This window comes from Abramis brama (assembly GCF_963993115.1).
Source record: "Abramis brama genome assembly, chromosome: 19".
Lineage (NCBI taxonomy): Eukaryota > Metazoa > Chordata > Actinopteri > Cypriniformes > Leuciscidae > Abramis > Abramis brama.
This window is the reverse complement of record NC_139981.1, coordinates 8,257,092-8,279,194: the sequence shown is the minus strand read 5'-3', so window position 1 is coordinate 8,279,194 and position 22,103 is coordinate 8,257,092. Positions and strand designations below refer to the sequence as shown.

The following is a 22,103-nucleotide window of genomic DNA, read 5'->3' as shown; positions in this document are numbered from 1 at the left end:
ATTTTAGTTTAATGAACTCATATGAACTAAGAGCCTTTATTTTTGTTTTATGGCAACCCATGGCTCAAAACCAGGACTGCAGTTGCATTTTATTAAACTGCAAATGGTAAATAACTTTTTCATGTTTGAGTCAGTTATAAGAGTCAATCATGATATATTGTGCATTAAATGTATATGCTTTTAAATAAATGCATATGAGTATCCAGAGGCATGAAAACATGCATTGAAATGCATGAGGGGCCGTCAGAGATAAACGTTCATTGGACTCATCTACTCTCACGCTCCCTTCACAGTGCATCATTACACCACTTAACAATATGATCAGATGGAATTATGGGGACAACAAAGAAAACGTCTATAGTGACTGTGAAAAATTAGAGTCTTGACAACTCACATAATTAAGTGTTGGCTAATAGTCAAAATGAATATGAACTTGATTTATGTAGACATATTTTCTAGAACCTTTGAATACTTTTGTGGAATTCTGTGTATGCTGATGTGCAATTTATGATCTATATAATAGGCATATAGTAAAAAAAAAGTTGATCTGCAGTAACAGTGTTGTTGCTGAAATAATCTTTTAAGATCATATACTTATTCACATGCCATTTGATGCCTCTTTCAATTTTGGTTTTGTTTATGATTACTGCCATCAGTCATGGTTTCTTTAGCAATGTTACTGGCTTTGAAGTCAGGTTATAAACAATGAATGATGGGACACTTTTGTTGTCCTGCTGAGAACCCCGGTGAGCCCCCTACAGCCTTTATATTTACAACATTTACATTTATATATAAAATCTATTAACGGAATAGTTGTGACGTGCGTGCTGATCAAAGTCTTTCTTTGATGATGTTCTGTCAGATATAACATTTTGTTGAAAGATCAATGTTTTGCCCTGAGCAGAGTCACTAGACAAGAAACTTGTGCCCTGATGATATAACAAATACCACTCCTTTGCTCTTTGTGTCTCACCCTCTGTGCTTATTTAGTCCTTTACCTCAAACAATAATGAATCATATTTCAAAGACCCTTCCTGGCCAGGGGACTTAGACTGTTTCAGAAATGACTATGGAATATGATTGCCACACTTTGTAGTAAATATTTTACAGGGTGTATGTTTTTGAAAATCAAGACACATGGGCAAAATTCTTGATTACAAAAAAAAGATATTAAACAGTTCACGAGTTCATTTGCCCGTATAATCTTTAAGCTATAAGGTTAAGCGTATTTGGCTTGCTGTCCGCAGTGGAGGGGCTCGAGGGAGCAGCTTCAACTCAAGCTTAGATATACCCCCAAGTGGGACTACTAATGCTTGGATGATGAGTATGGTAGCAAGATGCCTGAATTATATGAGGTGGAGGGCAGCCAAAACAGCTGATGCCAGAGCAAGGTGAGAGCCTGCTTATATGCTCCAGCAGTTAATTGAAAGATTAGATGGGTTTACTCCTCCCGAAATTACGTTGTGGACTTCACTTATTATTGCGATGCATGCTGTCACATACTATGGGGTATGTTGTCACAGTGGAACCTCACTGTAAAAAAAAAAAACTGTATTGTTGGTTTAACTTAAAAAAGTAACTTGGTTGCCTTCAAATTTTAAGTTTATTTGACAAAAGAAAAACATGTTGTGATAAATCATGAAAATATTTTTTTACAGTGTAGCCTACAGTAGCCTTTATTTTTCAGCAGATTTACACAGTAAAACAATTGCTGCACATGTAAAAGATAACGAAAATATCAAACAATTGTTTTGGTTAACAAATATTGTAACTAATGGTTGGACATATTGGACTTACAGCTTTGACCTTGCCAAAAATATTATAGTTATTTAACAATACAACATGCAACAATTCTGACAAAGTGGGGCGTGGGGGTTCCCTCTACATTTTCAGTTGATCATGATGACACATTTTTTATATAGCCTACGAAATGATTGTAGTCGACTCGACACATTTTAGCGTCAGTATTAAATGTATCAATTCAGCACTCAGCAGTGCCTGTTTACGGTTGGTTTGACATTCACCATAAATTACAAGACAGCTCAAGTTGCTTCGTGAACTTGAACGTGTCGTCCGTCGCGAGCCCCCCGCACGTGGCCACTCTCCCATAGCCTTACAGCTTGTCGCTCCAGATCAGCGGTCGGGACCGAATGTGAGGCACTCTCGCGCTTCTGCCAGCGGCGGGCCAGTGCGGACTCGGAGCGAGGGGGGCAGGGACAGGGAAAGGGAGCAGCGGGATTCAAGGCAGTTTGCAGCAGTCACTTCCAGCAGGATGGACGCTGAGATATGCAGTGGCTCCGTGTATTAATTCAGCTACGGGAGTTTGTCCTACTTTAGAGAAGAGAAACGGCGGCTCAGATCTGCGTGAACTTCACCAGCCTTTGGAGGCATTGAAAATAGCAGGACGCTGTTTCTTCAGAAGCTTCTTTATGGACGGTATTGCTCAAGCACTCTTCACGTAGTCAACGGTGAGTGACTTAAATCTGCTTTAAAAAGTTTGAGCTCACAGCGTTACATATGCTTTGTCTATTTTGTAAGTTTTGTTTTAACATGCATTGCTTATAACTAACCATAGGCTACTATATTTGTATCTCACTGTAGGCTAGTACTTTTAGTTACTACTGACGACCGTGTTTTTTTTTTTTTACTTAACAATTCACTTGATATTAGTACTTAGCCTATTCATTAGTAGGCTAGGCTAACGTTTCTGTAAAAAATGGCATTGAAATTCTATGGGAAACTGTTGTTTAGATATCACCTATTAATTTAAACTACTATTTTTGTTGCTTGTTCTTATTGCAGATTTAAAAACATAGCCTATACCTATTTATGAGATACCCAGTTTTTAATATTTTTTTAATAGTAACAACTGATGCTATAGCATCTCACTAAAAATTAAGTAAGATTAAAAGTTAAACTTCATTATTGACCTTTTCAGTTTTCTGCAAAGTGCAGCATTTGTAGATTTGCCCTCTTACTGATTTCTAGAATAGAATATAAAGTTCATCACAGTTCATCTTCATTTGTGCTTATGCATGTTGTTTTTGCTGTTTGTTTGGCTGTGAGAGTGAAGTGACTGAATGCTTTATAAAGGTCATAATTATGTTAAATTCAGACAGACACCAGTTTATCCCTGCAAAAGTAATTATGGCATCCCAGTGTGTTTTTTAATTACAGCATATGGAGCGTCCCTCCTGGAGACACATTGTCTGAATAGTCTGAATAGCTCTGAGTTTTGTGTTTAACACAATCCCTGTAGTTAGGTTCAGATCTCACCTTTGACTATAGTGTACTGTATGATAATTCTACCTTGTTAATTACCCTTAATGTTATATGAGAATGAATTCAGTGTGTGTTTTTCACATAACATTTTGCTTTCAAAGGTTTTGCCGGTGTTAAGGATCTTTGTAATATTTTCCAATTATTCTCAATTTGATTTTTTTGATTTTCAGTGATATTCTAGAAAGTGTTGTGACATTCACCCACTTACTATTACTTCAGTATGTTAGTTAGTAGCAGCTTCTCACAGCCAGCTGTTGTTGTTTAAAACAGCCTTTGTTTTATGTGCTGTGCTGTATGACAAGAGTTATGGTACATGTTGTGTTAATTGTAAAGCAATGTTTTTATTCTTAGTCAAATTGTAAATCAGCAAAACATTCTTTTTTGCAAATCATTGGAACAACTTAAAACTGAAGACAAAGACATAAAATACCCAATAAATTTAATGTAACGATCCAAAACACTGAAGTGCCTAAACACACTACAAGAACATCAGTCATATTTTTCCTCCAGTTCTTTAAAAGTATCAGTCTTATCTCTGACCAACTTACCTGTCATGCTCAACACACTCAGCAAACGAGTTCTGTTTCTTCTCAACATATAATACAGACATTCTCTGAGATTGTATTAACTGAAAACACAAAGTCCCTTAATGTAAGACTCTAGGAACCTACCTGTGCCACCAACACCCATCAAATATTAGACTAGATATGATTCTGCTGTAATAAAGACATTCTTCACACTGTCAACAAAGGCTCTCTCTGGACTTTCAGTCTTATTGTGAAACATATTTAGCCAGTTTATCTTTATTTTTGAGGGCTTTAACATAAAGTTTATGTGAAACAGGATATGCTGCATTCATGCACTGCTTATCTTTGTGATTTGGAGGGTCTTAACTGCTCCACTGGCAATGCCTACATACTGAAGCTCTGAATCCTGGCGCTTCACATGATCCGTACCGTACCCAGCTGCTTTCTGGCATCCCACTGGAAATATTTAGGATAGAAGTGGGTGGGTGAATAAGTTATATTTCATAACCATTTCACCCACCCAGTTCCATCCTAAATAGTTCACATAATTTGACAAACTATCCTGGCAGCTGTATTTAATTTTAGGCCTTCAAGTTAGCTACAGGAGTCAATTTAAAAGTTATTTTTGAATAATACAAACCCTTTCCACAGAGAAAGATGAAATGTAAAGTATAAATTGTCAGTATTTGAAATTTCCAAAATCTCTCTGCCAAAATAGTTTTCTTCCCAAGAGAAAACATTTTTGCATGCTGTACATTTCTGTAGTTGTATTGCACGAAGTTTTATAATTTCACAAGTGCAGGCAGTTTAATATCAACAGACTGCTTTTATGAGTAAAGCGGAGTGGAATCACTCACAGGAGCTGTCAGAGTGTTTATAGTGTGAAGAGAGGCAAGTCAATGTGCTGGAAGGCTTACAGCATGAATGCCCAGCTGTTGCTGACAGTGTGTGGGAATCACTGATCACTAGATCAAATGATATTACATGTAGATCATATAACTTTGAACCAACTGCGTTTGACAGCCTCACTGAATCAGTTTTCATTTTAACTCCCAGTATGGTGTTTAATTTGACAAATATAGAGATATAAAATGAACAAAGCACCTGTTTTAATGAATTTGGCATCATACTGTATCAATGGAGATAGAGTTTGTAATTTCATAGGACGTTGGATGGCTTTTGGCAGGCGTCGCTCTATAACCTTGCCTGCCGTGTTTGTCTTGATTGGAAGTGCACATCGATTCTCCAACATGCTAGCAGCACCAAATTTATGAGGTTATCTCTGATATGTTCAATGTGGGAAAAATTCAGTGCTGGCTCAGAGAATACCATAAATCTTTGATTTAGTTGCTCTTACATAGCCATTTATTAAATTCACCAAGACTTTGCTGTCTATGTTTTAAATGAAGAATTGTATTTTTACGTGATTGGAGTCTTGAGAGTAGATCAAGTGTTCTCAAGGCTGCCCGCTTGCAGGCTCATTTGCTGAGATATGCATAAGTGTATGTGTCTATTTATGGGTCTCTGTGTGTGTGTGTATGGATTATGGAAGCAGTTGATCTGTATCATGCTGGGGGTGGAGCCAACCATTAATATTCCTGAGAGTAAATCAATGTGTGCAGCTCTGTTTTCTTGGTGTTGTCTTTCTATTTCTACTAATATGTCACATGGATACAGTTTCTTTACAAATAGCAACAGTGTTATCTGCATTGCTCTGGTTAATAGGCCTCTCTGTGGCTGTTGATTAGATTCCTCATTGTCAATCTATCACAGAGCACTGACATATTTTAATTTAGGCAGAAACACTGTTAATATACAGATTCGTTTACATAGAATAAATTAATCAAACGCAGTGATTGAATGGGTTGTGATAATGAGAGCTGTGAGGAGCCATTATTCTGCTGAATCCACAGTCAAGATGTCAGTGTAGTGCTGGCCGCTGTGATGTTGAGGACAAGCAAAGTACCCAAGCTTCACTACTACTGACCTCAGAGAGTGAAGTTAGCACAATGATAGTGACAGTCTGTTAGCTCTTCCCACAAAGATGCCCCTTCATTACCCGTGGAGGTCTGTGGAGCAGCAAGACGTGATTCCCAGTGATGTGTCCAGTATGATGTAGCGTACTTTGGCCATTTGTATGATGAGAGAATTAGAGATGCACTGCAATTTTATGTACAGTTGAAATATCTTAAAGAGGTTGACACCTGAAGCCTCGCACATTCAAGTTACAAATGGCCACACCCATAAGGTGAATACCAGGACAAATGAAATAAAAAATCCCATGTTATAAAGAATAATATTTTTGCCACCGATATATGGTGCACCAAGGGCTCACTGAACTAGTGCAGCATCTTGTGCTTAGCCTGCTTTCCATTAGTCAGGAATCTGCCCCGTCAAAGGGCTCTGCAAATCTGTACACCCCCACACTGAGAGAGAAATATTATGAAAACACTGTCCTTTTTGTACATCCCCTGATTTATGATCTTTGGCCTGAGAGATGTAAAGCATGCAGCACTTTCTCTCCATCTAAGTCTCCAAGCTGATGCGACGCAGGGGTCCTCAGCTCACGACTGTTTTCACTGCACAGTGCGTCCCATAGTGATGTGAGTTATTATAGGAGACAAGCCGCTCTGACTCTCACCTCTTTCTGCTGTGCTGCTGGCTTGTCCAGTGCAACTCCCACTGACTACAAGCAAGCAAACTGTGTGACATGCCAGAGTTTCCTGCTTTACAACTGTTAACCTTGCCTGCATTTTAACCTCTGATCTGTAATTAGGTGTGTAAACATTAGTTCAAGAGCGGAATAGGGTAGAGGAATGCCAAGTTTGCAATTTGATTTAGCAAGGAAGAAAGGCTGAGATTTGTGTTTGGAGGCAAAGAAGCTGTTTAACCAGTATGTCCTCACCATTTATACAGACTGACCCTCTAATCCTCTCTTGTGTGTGTGTGTGTGTTTGTGTGTGTGGTCAACACCTACCTCTCAAAAGACCAATCCAACAGGGAGGGGAGGAGGCTAAATTAACGTAATGGTACACATTTTAATTCGCATTCAACAATAATAACATTTGTTGCCATTTTTTTCAGTATATCCCTATGATGAACATGTTTTTAATTCCTACACTGAAATTTATTGTCATATTTTTGAGTAAAATTAAGTAAAATTTACCAATCCTGAGATCTTAAATTGTAATGTAGATGATTTTTAACCTGCTTTGTATTGAATGTTGGTAGTATTTGAAAACTTAACAATGTTTACTCATTCTCCGTGTTACCTGGACCGAGAAATTTGTGTTTACTTGTCAGCAAAAGTCCACCGGATAATGCAAAACACCTTTTGACAGCTTCAGGGCTTGCGTGAAAACTATAGATTATACTTCAAAATGTTTATATCCCTGACCACAGAGAGTCAAATCGACAGACTGTCACAGACTTTCAACAGAACAGTTATTCTAAGAGTATGTTTATCAATGAAAATTGTATCGTACTTTGTCTAGTACGATGAAGATGAAGAAATCATATATTGATGTCCTCTTTGAAGGTTCTTACCAGCTATAAGATAATCCTGAAATCAATCTTTAGTGGAATTTGTCACTTGTGTTATTGATCCATGCATCCGAACCTCAGGTTAATACATTGCAGATAGTTTGGAATAATGTGTCTCTGTCTTTGACTCAGCATGCTACATAAACCAGAGGGCTTATGCTCAGTCCAGTCATGCTGAACCATGACGGCAGTCTCAGACATCTCCGAAGAGCCGTGTAGGCTTAGATTGCCCCGTTTTGTGAGGGGATTATGTCCACACAGCATAGCAATGCAACTTCAACAGCCCTCATTTTGTGTCCTTAACCACCCCCATCTCACATGGTGGACAGACAGACTTATTAGCGTCTGCGATATAGAGACACTTAATCTGCAAAAGCCCTGAGTGACTGTAGCAATGTTGTTGACCTCTCTCAATGGCCGTTTTCCCCTCTGCTGATCCCATGTTGAGAGGCATCTGTGAATTACGTGAAGGTAATGAAATGAGGTCAGAGTGTCAGGAGATGGTCCAGCAGACACAATACTGTCTCAGTGCTGTCCATTATGACCACTTCATTCAGACAGGACATGTTGAGCCAGAAGCATCCATAACAGGCAAGTATTCAGCTTGGAATGTGTTGACCGATGGAGCAAGCATTTGGAAGGATGGCAATGTTTAAGAGTAGCGAGCAGATCTGAATGTTGAGGTCCCATTAAATTAAGCACACATTTTTCTGACATTCCATTGGGTTGCAGTGATGCATTGTGTAAAAAGACTTATCTGGGAAGTCCTATATTGGCACACAATTAAAGTTTGAAATCTTGATTTGCTCGTTCTTCAGTTTGTTTTTTGAAGTGAATTTATATGAGATTCTAAGCGACAAATAATTTTTGGAATCTGTACATTTACATTTGCCTTTATCATTCTCTGTAATTGCCATCACTTTATAAATCCATATATGCATGCTATATATCCACCGTTACTCTACTAATAACTAAACTAATTTGCAGTGATTTATTAGCCAGCCTGATTAATATGCCAATATTTGCCCATTTATAATGGTCATGCCCACTTTATTTTAACAGAAGCATTAGCCCTTTTTCAGGGTATAATTAACCATTTTTATTTTGAACATTTTACTAAATATTGTGTTAAAGAGTTTTTAATAATTAAAATAAAATTAAAATATGTTCTTGAACTATTTGTCTATGTATCATTTACCATTATTAAATGTATACTGCAAGCAATTAACCATGCCACAAGCTTAAACCAATACACACACACACACACACACACACACACACACACACAAATCCTCTTCTCTTCTCCTTTGCTTCAACTTATTTCCTAATCTAGCTTTCTAATAAACTTAGCAATGTATACTACAGATATTATTGACTCTTTGATGAATTGCTTATGTTTCTATATTGTAAGTCACTTTAGATAAGGGTCGGCTAAATGCAAAAATGAAATTTTGGTCAGAATTTACTCACCTTCATATCAACATTAATGTCTCAGTATTTTTTTATATTGAAAGTCAGTGAGGTCCAATGAGGTTTCTCCAAAAAGTGTAAGCACTGTGATTGCTCTCTAGATATCGGTATTGGACAATTCACTTTCACACAGTAACTTTTAGTTCAGAGTGACATTCTTGCCAGCACACAATATTAGTCAGTCTGTAAAAGAGCATAGGCCGTATGCATACCCATACCCAGTAATGTTTAAGTTCTTACCTTTGCAATAGAATACTGCAATAATGAGTCCCAAAACCCAGAAACGAGTTAGAATTTTGGAATTGTTGTGTAAATTGTAAAGAACATCTTGATGAACAAAACATGCAAGAATCATAAACTTGGTCACAGAGCTTATTTTCTGCAATTATCCAAAAGCCAATGTAAAACTCCTGTTGGGTTTTTGTCGAAGGAACCAGGGTGATGATAATTTCCGGATTAGCCTACAAAATGATGTCATCCCTGTGGCACTCTATACACAACTCTCCATACTTCTCTGAAGCTTTAGTCCTAAAAAGCAGCAAATTCATGACCTTGTGGTTCATAGGATCCATTTCCCAAAGGTAAAGTTCCTCATAACCCATAAAATCAAATGAACTTTTACAGCATCGCCATATAAAGAATTGATCTGTGTGTGTGCACATGTGGGAAATTTTGCACTTAGTGTAATTGTGGGAAGTTGAGTTACTGTGAGCTCCATGTGGATGGAGTTTAGTGAATGACTCTGCCAGATCGCCTGTGGTGCTGTTCCCTCTTTAGCCCCCTCCATCAGCTGATTTCTCTCTCTCTCTCTCTCTCTCTCTCTCTCTCTCTCTCTCTCTCTCTCTCTCTCTCTCTCTCTCTCTCTCTCTCTCTCTCTCTCTCTCTCTCTCTCTCTCTCTCTCTCTCTCTCTCTCTCTCTCTCTCTCTCTCTCTCTCTCTCTCTCTCTCTCTCTCTCTCTCTCTCTCTCTCTCTCTTGTTTTCCCATTCCAAAATGAAAAGAAAGTAGGGGTGTTCCATAAATTGTCTCTATGAAAGTTGCCGCTATTCACATTTTACCATAAGTGCAGACAGTTGGAAAAAGAAGATAAATAGTTGTTTTTCCTCTCTCTGTGGTGTGGCGTCCACCCTCTGGCTGTGTCTTCATACCCCTTCATTGGAGCCAGGAGATGAGGAATGGTCTGTTTGGCTGCTGATGTTTTCGCAGCTCCGCCTGTAAGCTCTGGGGTTCAGTTCAAGCCCCACAGTAATTTTATTACCCCTCTCCTCTACAACGCAAACACTAAACCTCTCCTCCCACTCCATAACTCTGATTTATGTCACTACAACCACCTTGTCCAAAAAACTTCCCTGACATTTCCAGGAGACTTTCTGAATCACAGCATTCATGGCTGAGACGAGCTGTCATATAAAGCTGTGATGGGGGCAGACAGATTTCCACTCAATACTCTTGATTTAAATGCATGGTAAGGTTGATTATATATATTTTTTTCCCTCATGCTGTTTGGGTGCTCTGTCTTCTTAACTTAATTTTAGGGACAGGTCTGATGCTGCTGCTCTGTTAATGGAGGAATCAGTAATGTGTGTGTGTGTGTGTTTGTTTTAGAGCCGAACAGTCTCACGTTTAGTACTCTAATCCACATGGAAACATATATAGTAGTAGTAATATATAATTCATCGACCAATAATGATAAATAGTGGGGTTTCATATTTTAAAAAAGTTTTTAAAAAGTCTCTTATGCGCACCGAAGCTACATTCATTTGATTAAAATACAGTAAAAAAACATAATATTGTGAAATATTATTACAACTTTAAATAACTTTTTTAATGTCATATCACATTAAATTATTCTATGTAATTTATCATACATTTTAAAATGTAATTTATTCCTGTGATGGCAAGATGGAATTTTCAGCATCATCACTCCAGTCTTCAGTGTCACATGATCCTTCAGAAATAGTTCTAATATGCTGATTTGCTGCTCAAGAAACATTTATTATTATTATTATCAATGTTGGAAAATGTTGTGCTGCTTAATCTTTTGTGGAAAGTAACTGTAATACACTGAACGTTCAAAACAAAAGCATCAATTTATTGCATCCTTGATACTTTACTTTCTTTTTTTCTCTCTTTCTACTGACCCCAAATTGTTTAACAGTAGTGTAAGTTCATACCACTCACGGGAAGATTTGTGGCCTGGGTGCTATGGAGCTATTCTTGTGCCAATAAAAATGAACGTAGCTTTTCAAGAAACTAATGAAAATATAAATTGAAACTAAATAAATTATCTCTAAAACTGAAAAAGAATAAATCGCAGGCAAATTTTTTGACTTCGTTTTTAATACACTGCATGTTTTGCTAACTGTTTCTCATATTTCAATCGTCATCTGAACTTACAAATGCGCTTCCAGAGTTTTCATTTACGCTTCTGAAGTTTTCGTTTACGCTCCCAGAGTTTTCGTTCGCCGTTCTGACACATTTCTCTCGTGGGGGCGGGGCTAGTAGCAGTGTGTTCTCATTGGTTACTGAGCTTTTGATTGATCGCTTCGTGACCTGGAAGTGAAGACGTCAGTGTTTATGTGTGGATGTGAGCGTCTGTAATCGCAGCTTTCTATTTCATTTTAGTGATATTAAGTTATGTTTGTTTTTTAATTTTATCTGTATTTACCTGCTGCTACTACTTAGTTGGCAGAAGCTTTTTAGGAGCACAAGAGATCTATTCAGTCTATTCAGGTGTAATTGCACATTAAAGTACTGTATATAATACTTAAAATATTGTAGTGTCCAATGTTTTCGGAGAATATTTGTTTATTCCTGATTATTTTGCATGTTAGGCTCTGATTAGGTTCAGCTGTTACAATTTAAAGAGAATACTAGCAAACGTGTGTGATATATTCAGCCGTCAAGAAAGTCAAACTTTAACCAAGTAATCAAGGTTGGCAGCCATGGCCATCACACTACTCATCGTTAGCATGATATAGCCTACGTTTACACCATCAAAATTAATGATCACTTAAATAAGAGGAATTTAAACAAAATGAAAATTACAGTCGTGGCCTGCTGTCAGATACAGACCTCAAAGGGCATTTCATTACATGTCACACAAAGAATGTTCTTGTTGCCATTTTTTTTTAATTGATAATTGTATTTAGTTATTTCATTTAATTAACACTATCTGCTAACATTTAAAATTGTAAATATATTTTAACAATCATCAACCGTTTCAATCGTGACTTATACAACCAGTTAAATTAATGTAATTGAAAATATGAATTCAAATAAATTTACATTCTTTATTGTCACTAAAGCATATATACACAAGTATCAGAGTGAAGGTCTTGGATGCAATTATGTTGTGACAGGAAAGACCAGAATCCACAAAACATTAACTGCATAATAACATGTAATGCACAGTATTCTCATGATATACATTACTATACAAAATGCACAATTACAAATACATTTAAGATTGTATTTAAATCTTTAAATCTATGCATTACAACCCCCCCAATATTTATACCATGATCACATGAAAAATATGCAGACCCAAACTTCAACCCCGCCAATGTTCAAACCAAATCTACACCCTTGCAAGCAGTGCAAGGATAGTCCACCCAAAACATGAGCATTCTCTCATCATTTACTCTCCTTCATGCCATCCCAGATGTATATGACTTTCTTCTTGACATAAACATAGACAAAGATATTTAAGGAAATAATCCATCTCTGTGAGTCCATAATACAAGTGGATTGTAACCCATGTACGTAAGATTTTTAATAGTTAAAACAGTTTACATTATTAGTATTTCTTTTATCTAGCCTATTGTTTTACTTCAGAAGGCATTGACTCATCCACTGAGGTCGCATGGATTACCGTCACGCTCACTGTGTGTGGTTTTTAAAGCGTCTTTAGGACTCGCAGAGATGGATTACTTTCCTTACAATCTTAATTCGTGTTTATCTGTAGAAAGAAAGTAAAATGCATCTGGGACAGCATGAGGGTGAGCAAAATAAGAGAGAATTGTATTTTTTGGTGAACTATCCCCTCAACATTTATATGCTATTGGTATGCTAATCCAAGATCAGCATAGATTAATAAGAATAAAGTGAAACCTCTTGTGTACTTGTGAACTGTGTTTGTTTTAATCTAGAGGAAATTGAAATATTTGCTAGTTTATATTAAAATAAATCAGGTGTCTGAAGATCAAGATCCCAGTCATTCAAAGGTGATGTGTCTGAACAGAGTAAGATTATTGTCTGAAAGGGACAGTGGATCTCTGGTATTATCACTCCATCCTCTGTGTCAGCATCAGAATTTTGTTTATGGAAATGTTGCTCCACTCCCTGGAAAATGAGAGAGGAAATGTATTATAATCTAACAATACAAACTGCTTTGAACTCCCCATACAGTAACACGTTCCAGACTTAAAATATTTATTATATTTATATTTAAGGGATTTTACAGTACTAAATATTTACCTCGGAGTCAAGCAGCATTTATCATCTGTAATACTGTTGTGTAACCAGTAGATGGCTGTATTGCCCTATATATAAACATATGGATGTGTATTCCCTAGTTGCTGGATGTTTTCAGTCATAATTACTTGCATGTATTAAGTTTTTAATTTGGACATATATTTATTATTAAAGACTATTAAAGATTTAACATTTGTCAAAGAAATGTTCATTTGAAGTGCACTTTTTTCATTATTATTAGTCAAATATGGACACAGAAAAAGCAATTTGTTACTCATACTAGATACATATAATAGCTTTATCAGTCATCTTTATCACACAAAAGTAATCAGAATAAATATTGCAACCAGGGCGATACTTCAAAATAATTGAGTGTTTACATATTACGAACAGAGATGTGGTCTGTGGTCAAGTCGTGTCTCTCCTCTTTCAAAAACTTTGCATCGCAAATTAATCAGCAATTGAGAAATTCAGGTTTAAATAGCTTTATTGGCATGGTAAAAAAGGCTTTACATTGCCAAAGTTGAATCAGGCAGTGATTGACAGCGCTCTCGTCCTATGGCATCAGTCATTGACTGATACAGTACAGATAGGCTACTGTACAGTACTCTAGCTCAATGTTGTTTGGGGTGGCTGTGGGGAAATATGATCTAATCGAAGCAAATATGATCTAATCGAAGACTGTAACCGAATGTAGATAAACAAGTCATGTAATGATTGGGCTAACAGTTAAATCAAGACAACACAGCTCAGCTGTATAATGTCATGGGCTCTCACTGAGCTCTAAAATGCCTCTCCACCTGAAAAAAGCCAGTACTGTATTATAAATAGTATTAGTATAGTATTAAAAACAAAACAAAAATCAGACTTACCACGAGTAGGCTCCAGTATCCTCCTGATATAGCGACGATGACTAATAAAAAATAAAAATTCGTCTGTACTATTCCTTCTATAAGAGATCATCTCAACAATATAGTGTAGCAGCAAATAAATACAGATATAAACTTAACATCACTAAAATGAAATAGAAAGCTGCGATTACAGACGCTCACATCCACACATAAACACTGACGTCTTCACTTCCAGGTCACGAAGCGATCAATCAAAAGCTCAGTAACCAATGAGAACACACTGCTACTAGCCCCGCCCCCACGAGAGAAATGTGTCAGAACGGCGAACGAAAACTCTGGGAGCGTAAACGAAAACTTCAGAAGCGTAAATGAAAACTCTGGAAGCGCATTTGTAAGTTCAGATGACGATTGAAATATGAGAAACAGTTAGCAAAACATGCAGTGTATTAAAAACGAAGTAAAAAAATTTGCCTGCGATTTATTCTTTTTCAGTTTTAGAGATAATTTATTTAGTTTCAATTTATATTTTCATTAGTTTCTTGAAAAGCTACGTTCATTTTTATTGGCACAAGAATAGCTCCATAGGGTGCAACCTAAATCCTGCTTTATTTCACATCCATTAAAATTTTTGTGGGTCTCTTATCATGTGTCCTAATAGAGTAGGATGGATTTCCTTTGGTCCTTGTAGAAAGAAATAGGAGTCTACCTTAACATAAAGGCACATATGGATTGCATACATAAATATTTTGAGACATTTAATTTTCTCAACAGTCAGCTAACACTTTATTCTTGCACTACAACAATTGATCAATGTCATGATCACAGTGGGCAGATAAATGCAAGGCTTTTTTCTCATTTTGGTAGCGACACCTAATAAACAAAACCCCACAAAAGGTAAGGTGATATCCGTTCATCATATAAAGCAATCGTGTCTGTTCAGAAGGCTTGGACTACACCACTCGGTTCATGTGGATTTCTTTTTTAATGACTTTATGAACTTGTCACCGTGTCAAATTTTAGTGGTATGACCTTTCATTGGAGGGACAGAAATCTCAGGTTTCATTAAAAAACAAATCTTCATTTGTTTCAAAGACAAACAAAAGTCTTCTAGGCTTGGAACGACATGAGGGTCAGTAAATAATGAAGAATTTAATTTTTTGGGGTGAGTTATCACTTTAAATAGCTGCTTTTGATGATAATTGTATTTTGCATTCAACCATTATCAGCATTCATTGAAAAATTGTTATCAGAACCTAATTATAGTCAAAGCGATACATTGGTTAATGAGTATGACCTCCTCTTCATGTAGGTCCTATGCCTAAAGCGGGAGTCTGTCCTGAATGTGTGATCTTTAACCTGTCTGAGCCTCTCGGTGGGGAATTGTAAGCAAGTGAGTCAGGTTTAACTGAGCATTACATCTCTTGTCATTGAGGCAGCAGCATGGAGAGATGAACAAAACCAGGACAGCACAGCTGGGAGAGCAGCCAGTGAGAATGTGCTTGATGTTTACCAGCCACTACAGGACACTTTGTGAATTGCTGCCAGATTAGTGCAGAATACTGAAGCTGTGTGTCAGTATTGATTTGAGAGGACTTCGGTTTATTTGGTGACTCAGCATTTCCCTACTGAACCCAAGTACAAAAAGAATATAGATCCCAATATCACAGTACTGAGCTGCACAGCTCATTTTCTTGACATCTTTATGATCTATGTGGTAAATAAGAATGTATCAGTCAAAACATCACGTTGTATATTTGTCAGAGCTATGGAAGATTGTTTCCGCCAGAGAAAAAAAAAATTAAGAAGGTAATTGAGAGTTTATAACTTACAAATCTGGCTTTTTTTCTCGCAATTGCGAGTCTATATTTTACAATTCTGACTTTTGTTCTCACAATTGTGTTTATATCTTACAATTCTGACTTTTTTTCCCCACGCAATTGCAAGTTTTTATCATAATTCTGTGAAAAACAGGGTTATAATGTCAGAATTGCGAGACAAACTCGTAACTGCAAGTAGAAAAGTAAAAATTGCGAGATATAAACTTGCAGTTCTGAGGAAAAAAAAGTCAGATTTGTGAGATATAAACTAGAAGCTTTTAGATATAGAAGCTGTCCTGACTCTCTTAATGGTGAAGCTGCTTCTTCTGTTTTGGGGATTTGGTAATTCAGTTATGTAACTCCCTCCAGAGCCTCTCCTCATGCATGGCCGTCTGGAACAGAATCTCTAAATAATGATTTTGAGGTTTATTTATGCTTAATTTGCACAATCCTCTGTTTATTAATGCATCTGCCTTCTTTTTATGTTTGATGAGCTAAATGAGAGAGGAGAGAAGAGGGAGTGATGGGGTATTTATAGCGTGTCCTGCTGTGGGACTGGCCGGTCTGTCTCACTGAAGCATTGCGTCCTGTCAGACCCCATCAGATCTCCATATGGACTCGAGCTCACGCACACACAGAATACTACAACTACTCACTCCCAATAAGACATTCAGCATTTTTACAATACATTTTTTTTTGGATGTATAATGCAGATTTTTTTTGTTGTTGTTCTAAAGGATAATGTCGTGGAAGGTCAGGTAAAAACGAGAAGGGGATCGATTTTACAGCACTTTTATTTTAAACAAAAAAATATTAGAAGATTACACGACAACAATGCAATAAATTTTTGCGTTTTTTTGTGTACAGACGACAACGTTGTCAAAACGTTGAGCCACGAAAACGGCTAAAAACGCTGTATTATTCTGCCAGACCAGTAGTTGGCGATGTCACTTTGTAAAGAAACGCTACACGCCTATAAACTAAACACATAATACGCATGACGTCACCATTTTCACAATTCACGTTTTTGTAGTTTACACAGAGACAATAATGGTATCATATTTAAGGCGAGACACGGCAGGCAAAAACATTGTTGTTTTTTACTGGTCAATTTTGAGATTTTTGGATATCTGTCTTCAATAACATGTCTTCTATCAGACTGTGGTGAAAAAAAGTCTGAAATACACATTTAGGTCTTTATTTTATTACACTTTGTCTGTTTGCGTCTGTAGATTTTGCGTAAATTCAACAAAAGTTGTCGTTGTAAATCCTCCCGCCGATCCGCGATCTCTGTCTGCTCTCTGTCATCACAGGCACGGCTGGAAAGCTCTCTCTTCACTGTACAATGCTGTCAGATCCAAATATGGTCATTTCCTTTTTATCAGCAACCAATCGCGAAAGTAAAAGGGCTGAATGCGCAATCTCATTGGCTGATGATAAATCTTTAAAGCCCGTTTTCTCAAAATGACTTTTCTCTCATACTCCAAGTACGAAATCTCCACTTCAGTAGCACCGATATACACCAAACTTTCCAGTCTTGTTCCTAGTTATATTATAAAGACATTTACAGAGGGATTTGTAAATATATTATTCCTAGCCTGATTTATATAACATTTTATTCCAAAAAACATGGCGAAAATATATTTTTTTAAGGCTATTGACAGTATATTCTGATTTACAGGATAACAAAAGTAGATATCCATAAATCCCTCTGTAATTTTTTTCCCATCTAATATGTGAACACAATGAAAAAATAATTTTTAATCTGGCTTTATCCAATACTCAGATTTCGTTTTTTAAAATATATACAAATTAGCGCATATTTAATTAGATATAGCCTAATTTGCATATTTAAACATTAAATTACAGAAAACTTGTAATACATTTTTTTCTCATCTTAATGTAGGTAATCAACTGGGAAAGTTTCATGGTGATATCTGCTAGTTAAAAAATTTACCCTATTCACCTGTAGTGTCTCGCCTTAAAAACTTGCACTTTGAAGCCAGTTTTCAAAAGTTTATTTTCATGCCCCCAAAACGCTGTTGTTGTGTAAAAGAACGGCCAAAACACATTAAACATTTTCCATTTTTAGTTGGTGTCATGTCGTGTAAACACCCCCTCAGGGCTATATACAAGAGAAAACACTAGGTGAGAAATTAGGTAACTAATTAAACACAGGTGTGACGCATGAGTGAAATCAAAAACCATGGTAACTAATGAACACAGACAAAGGAAACTAAATCTAGAAACAGTGCAAAACATCTAACAGTATAACAACTCTAACAGTGAACTATGACAGAAGCTGGGTTTCCATCCAAACGTGAAGCAAATCTTTTCATAGTTCGCAAAAAAAAGAAAACAAATGCAAATTATGTGTGTTTCCACCAAGTTGTTCGAGCAGATGACGGTGTTATTGGTAACCTAGTAACAACAGTAAATAAAATATCAGTGGAAACAGCCGATTAGTCACGTGGGTTTAATGTTTGCTACGTCAGAATTTATTCGGCAAATGCGTTTCCATCTCCCATTATTCGCATTAACTCTTTTTCAAAAACCATCTCAAGCGAGTGTAAAAACTTTTTTGTGAATTAAGGGATTTTTCCCCCGAAATTTGGCATTTCCATCACTCGTTTTTGATGCGATACTTCAAAATACGTATAAAAACAGGGTGATGGAAACATAGCTACTGACAAACCAACTCAAAGTCCTACAGAAATACAGACCAAACTAAACATAACCCTGACAGGATAATAGTAATAAATAACAAAATGTTTTACGGTAAATTGAATCCAAAAATTTATTCGTGAACTTTCAGCATGTAATACTGAACAATATAATTTAAGAACATGGCATAATGATAAATACAATTTAATAATTTAATAAAATTAACTTTTGTTAGTCTTATGTTTAAAACAGGAAAACATTTTTTTTTAATAAACTTTATTTATTTTTTTATTAACTCATGATCCTAATATATATTTTGCTACTCAGTGTTATTTTAGTATTATTTTGTAATTTTAGTACTTCAGATTAAACTTATTTTATTTCAGTTAGTTGCCACAGCAACTTTTCTATTTTTTTTAAAAAGTTTTTAATCTAAAGTTGTATTTCATTTTAATTTATTCCAGCTCTATGTGAATGAATGAAAACTGTTTTAATAGTTTTAGTTCACAATAACAAGATTGTTTTCAAGTTGATTGGTCTTGTTTTAAGAATTTTTTCTGGAAAACAAGACACAGTAAATACTGAATAATAAAATGTTTTGATAGGTGTGTCTGCACTGTATATTGTTGGGTAATTTTTTGAAGAGAAAATGCCATATACAAAAAAAAGCTTGGTTTAAACATCTAATTAAAAGTTAAATAATGTTGATAACTTGAAAATATTTATTAAATATAAATATTGTTTTCTGCATAGTTCATCCTACATAAGTAAATATATATGATTTGATATTAATGCGATATGACATTCACAGCAGTGTTGTAGTCGAGACCAGCTCACTCGAGTCCGAGTCGAGACCGAGACCAGAGAGGGTCGAGTCCGAGTCGAGACCGAGACCAAAGAGAGTCGAGTCCGAGTCGAGACCGAGACCAGAGAAAGTCGAGTCCGAGTCGAGTCGAGACCGAGACCGAGACCAGAGAGGTTGGATAACCTAAGGTTGGGTCTAAAAACCAGACCTAAAGATATCTTCAAGAATATGTAAAATATTTTGGTGGTAACAATAAAATTGGCACCATACTCAAACAGTAAATCAAATATACCATGGAATCATGTAATGGTAAAAAGGCCACATAGTAGGTGGTGTAAAGGTCATTTTATTACAATTATTACTTACAATTATTACAATCAGTAAGTGCTCTTGTCCACATAATATTGTTGTATCACTCTATACAGTAAGACCACATAACATTTATACCAGTTGAGCTAGAGGCTCCACATCACATCTGACCAGGCTCCTGCTGCATTTGCGTGGCGCGAACGTTAGTCTCAAGTCATGCGCAGTTGGGCACAAGAAAGTCAGCAATCATTGGACGTTTCAATCAAACAACAATTTAAAGAAATATTAACATACAGTAACAATCATGAAATATTTTGAATGGGACTCGAGTGGACTCGGGAATAAGTCCGAGTCCTAATATGTTCGAGTACGAGTCAATTCCGAGTCAAAATGCACACGAGTCCATGACAAGACCGAGACCATTAAAATATGGTCTCGAGACCGAGTCCGAGACCGAGTCCGAGTCTCGAGTACACAACACTGATTCACAGTACTCACACATTGTATAATTGCACACTTTTATGGCTTGAAACAAAACTCCCAAGTGCATATGGTAATAAACATCTCCAAAAATACAAACATGTAAATGCAAACAAATGTTGTTGCCTGAGGCACATACACACATACAGACACTTAATACATTAAGCTTCCTTGTGTTATGAATGTGGATGATAACATGAAACAAAAGCTCTTTATCACTAACTCATCCCATCCTTCCATAAATGACACTAAACACACATGTGTAATCCATCTATCTTGTCTGAGTTAACAAATCCTTATCGTGCAACCTTGCACATCCTGATCCAGTGTCCCAAAGGGATTAGATAGCAATAAATGCTCTTTGGCAAATCTATTTCTCCAGGTCTTCCCTTTCTCACAACATTTAAAGCTTTCTGAAGGGATTTACCTAGGTGTAAGTACAAAGACTTGCTCAAAAGAGTGATATTTTTTGTGTTGCTTCATTTCTGTTGTAATATGCTGTTCTTCTCATATATAAGAAAGATACATACAACAAGATCCATATTCTTGTATCTTCTCAAGAAGCCGTGACCATTTCGGATGACTGCACATCGTTGCATGTTTATACACATGTCAAATCCAGTTTGACAGCAGTAACATAGCAATGTCATCACAGCTTTGATCTCGCACAGCTCCCCATCTGTTACAGAGATTATGCACTGAGGGACATTGCGTTCAGCTGAGCTGTATCTCTGAAGTTTCATCAGTGCTGCTCCTACATTCATGTAGTTGAGACACACCGACTCTAGTCCTCTAATGCTTAGTAGAGCAGTCTTTTTTAACCTTTGGCCCCTGTGTGGCTCACTCTCTCAAAACACACATACAGAAACATGCATGTTTTCCTGCTGCCCTGCTCTGTCAGGGAAACTGTAGGCCTCCCTGAGGGCACTCAGATGACTTCATTGGCCTTGTTTGTTTTCTGCCCTTGGGGCTGGAGCGGAGAGAGAGAGAGAGCGCGCTCATCCTGACACTTCAGCACAGGAAACAGTCTAGTCCGGGCCGGGAACAGACGCTGAAAGAACCCTTTGGAAGCGGCATTCCTCTGCTGTCTGCCTTTCCTAACATCTGGTTTCATGTAGGTAAACGTACTGTCACCCTCTGTGCCACTGTGCACTGGAAGTGTAGATGCCTCTTTTATGTGGAAGAAAAAAGGTTCTCAAAAACATGGCACATAAGGCCCCTTCACACCGCAAACAAAATGAAATGCCTTTAGTCCAAGATAGCTCCACATTTATCTGCAATGTCTGGGTAGATTAGATAGTAACCAAACAATTAATTCTTGTACTACTCAACGTAGTAGTACAAGGGCCAATTCACCGGACATTTTTTTTGTTTGTTTGTTTGTTTGTTTGTTTTCTGAATATATTCAGAGGAATGCATTGTTTTGAATATTCACAGCACATTTTTGTTAATAAACTTAATATATTTTAAAGAAAGCTAATGCATGTTTTTGTTTGAATTTTTTTTTGTTGGTTTGTTTACCTCAAATCTGTTGAGTGTTAATAACATGCGGTTTGTGTCTTTGTGTTTATGATCTGAATGTTTGGACATGTTTCTACATTGTCTGCACAGTGTGTTGCATCATGGTCCAATGGAAGTCATTTTTCAGGAGTTTGTCCACAGAGACTTGGTTACGCGTTATATATTGCTTTTACGGTTATTTGAAAAGCTTTTATCTCCCACTCCTTTGAAGTTGTGGGATAAAATCTCTGTAATGTTCTATAATCTTGATTCAGTTTTGGCTGCTGTGTGGTTCCGCTTTCTGGTAGGAGGATGTGATGCTTATTTGGCTCTTAGAGGTACTTGGATCTAGAATGTGTTATTCAAACGAACACTAAGGT

General features: G+C 36.8%; 1 protein-coding gene and 1 long non-coding RNA gene across 3 annotated transcripts in view; one reads left to right on the top strand and one right to left on the bottom strand.

Moving 5' to 3' along the window:
* Nucleotides 1-2,130: 2,130 nt before the first annotated feature.
* Nucleotides 2,131-22,103, top strand: part of lzts2a (leucine zipper, putative tumor suppressor 2a) — a 62,121-nt gene continuing 42,148 nt past the window's right edge. Inside the window, exon 1 of one of the 2 annotated variants that reach the window (XM_084093778.1) lies at nt 2,131-2,468. The gene's annotated coding sequence lies outside the window, so the exon portion shown is untranslated. The remainder of the gene's footprint in view (nt 2,469-22,103) is intronic. The other variant, XM_084093779.1, reaches the window with a different exon arrangement.
* Nucleotides 11,457-14,675, bottom strand: LOC311069749. Its single transcript, XR_014603558.1, has 2 exons — nt 14,170-14,675; nt 11,457-13,165 (listed from the first exon to the last, which is right to left on the bottom strand). It is a non-coding gene; the product is annotated as an uncharacterized lncRNA (long non-coding RNA).